Source organism: Tachyglossus aculeatus, chromosome 3 (assembly GCF_015852505.1).
Source record: "Tachyglossus aculeatus isolate mTacAcu1 chromosome 3, mTacAcu1.pri, whole genome shotgun sequence".
NCBI classification, from domain to species: Eukaryota; Metazoa; Chordata; class Mammalia; order Monotremata; family Tachyglossidae; genus Tachyglossus; species Tachyglossus aculeatus.
The window spans coordinates 48,927,762-48,930,247 of record NC_052068.1 but is presented as its reverse complement, the minus strand read 5'-3'; the positions used below and the strand labels follow the sequence as shown (position 1 = coordinate 48,930,247).

At 41.2% G+C, this 2,486-nt stretch overlaps 1 non-coding gene across 1 annotated transcript; it reads right to left on the bottom strand.

The window, feature by feature from the left end:
- Nucleotides 1-1,273: 1,273 nt before the first annotated feature.
- LOC119925924 lies at nucleotides 1,274-1,377 on the bottom strand. Its single transcript, XR_005449851.1, has one exon. It is a non-coding gene; the product is annotated as a U6 spliceosomal RNA (small nuclear RNA).
- Nucleotides 1,378-2,486: the final 1,109 nt, after the last annotated feature.

Genomic DNA, 2,486 nt, shown 5'->3' with positions numbered 1-2,486 from the left:
GAAGTGGATCCCAGTCATAAGCCAGGCATAAAAAATGCATACTGTGTTTTCAAAATTCAGCACCACATGTATATTTGAGTCCCAAAATGTGTGGTTTCCAATCCTGAAAGACTGCCAGTTTTGCCCCAAGAGGGGGCCTTATGCACCAGCAATCAACATCATATGGGCAAATCTGCATTTAATAACAAAGATCCTAAATAACTTGCTTGAGTGTACTCTTTATGGGAGAGGACCCATTTGCCTCATGGTAGAGCATCATCCATGAATACACTGGACTTAATTCCAAACCCCTTCACTTCCTTTGGGGTTTCTTTCTTGAGGCCTGGTCTCTGAAATCAATTTAAACTTTGCTCTTAGGGGGTTTCTTGTGGACTATAAAGGAGAGGAGAAACAGAGCAATAATCTCCATCTTAGATGCCCCTTAGTCAGGAGTCAATTCTGGCATCTATTAGGGAAGTTGTTAATAGAAAAGTTTTCAAATTTAGGAGGGTGTACAAATTCTGTGTCAAGGAGTTACAAGGGATGCAGAGGGCAGAAAAAGGATCCTCTTGGTGATTTAGGGTATTTTCACCCTTTTCTTCCATATAATCCTTTTGAACTGAATTTACACCCCTCCCCCCCTCAAAAATTTGGGAAACAACAGCTAAGGCTGAATGAAACAAGTAAGAGGTCACCATATTTAAAAGAACCCTGGAAGAGCCACTTACTTGAATTGGGTATTTTGGCAGTCACTCATCAATCAATCAATCACTCAGTTATATTTATTGAGTGCTTACTGCATGCAGAGCATGGTACTGAACACTTGGGATAGTATAATACATTCCCTGCCACAAGGAGCTTTCAATCTAGAGGAGTCACCCAGAAAGTACCGTGCAGTTGCACAGGTGTTCCCAAAGCACAATTCCCCTGCCCACAGTGTACTGCCTTGTCTTCCCAAACAGAGTGTTGCTGTGAGGATTTCAGTTTTGGAAAGCCCAGTTACATCATCTAAAGTTTCATTAATAATAACTTGTACCTCACATGTAAAATATCATCAAAGCCACCTATGACAAAAATGTATATAGGTAATATGCATTCCACAAAAAAGATGTTGCTTTATCATTGCACTCAGTTTTCACATAAGAATCTGGTAGGTTACATTAGAAACATATCTAAAAAACTCCTAAAACACTGTATTTCTCAAACAGTTGTGCCTAATCCACTTAAAGTCCCATATTAGAGAGAGATCCGTGTTAATGGCGATTTCTATATCATGACCTGGCTGAATTGAACAAAAAATGTGGAATGCTCCACGAATTTGTGTGTCATTACTCTGCAGGGGCCGTGTTAATCTCTGTATCATTCCAGTCTTGGTATATGTGCTGCCGAAGTGAACACTACAAAAAAAAAAAGCCTCCAGATAAATCGATGCTGCTTTGCATGTGGCATTTTATGTTGTTTTGGGCCTAGCACAGAGCATCTCATTTCTGGAAACTGCAGGTGGCAGCAATAGCTAAGGAAGAGAGCAAAATTTAACCACTTTCTTTCCTGGAGCAGTAAAGTTGCTGTTCTTCATTTGGTAGATGATGATATCGATGGCAAGATTGCATACATGAGTGAATGTCTTTGGAAGATAATTGCCATAGCATTTTGTATGTGAGAGCACAATAGTATACTTTTTCTAGCTCCTTGTCATTTGAGTGGGCTTTGTTATGAGTGTCTTTACATGCTGAATCAATCAACCAGTCAGTGGTATTTATTGATTGCTTCCTGTGTGCAGAGCACTGTACTAAATGCTTGGGAGAGTACAATATAACAGAGTTGGTAGACACATTCTCTGCCCATAACGACCCTGTAGTCAAGAGAGGAGGGTTTCTAATTGCAAATGAGAGGAGGTTTTCCCAAATCTAGGCACCTACCTACCCCCTGCCTGGCAGAAACAAGGAAGATCTGCACAGGGCAGGACTATCTGATATTCTCCTTTACAGCCTTGATATTTTGGGATGTAGTCTAGGAATCTGTTGAATGTAGATACAAATTTACCCTGGCACATTGGAGAAATGGTCCAAAAGCAGCAGAAAAGACCTGAATTAGGGGAAATGTAGGATAGTAGAACTTGTAGAGGAGAAATCAGCCAGCTAAATAAATGAAAGGTGCAGAGAGGTTGGGTGATCTTCAAGTATAAAGAAAACGATCTAGGTATCACAGTAGACAGTCAACCTACCCTGAGTCAGCAATGAAGCCCTGTGAACTGTAGGCTCCCTCTGTGTAGAGAGCAGCAGCCTGGCTTAGTGGAAAGAGCATGGGCTTGGGAGTCAGAGGTCATGGGTTCTAATTCCAGATCATCATCATCATCATCATCAATCGTATTTATTGAGCGCTTACTATGTGCAGAGCACTGTACTAAGCACTTGGGAAGTACAAATTGGCAACATATAGAGACAGTCCCTACCCAACAGTGGGCTCACAGTCTAAAAGGGGGAGACAGAGAACAAAACCAAACATAC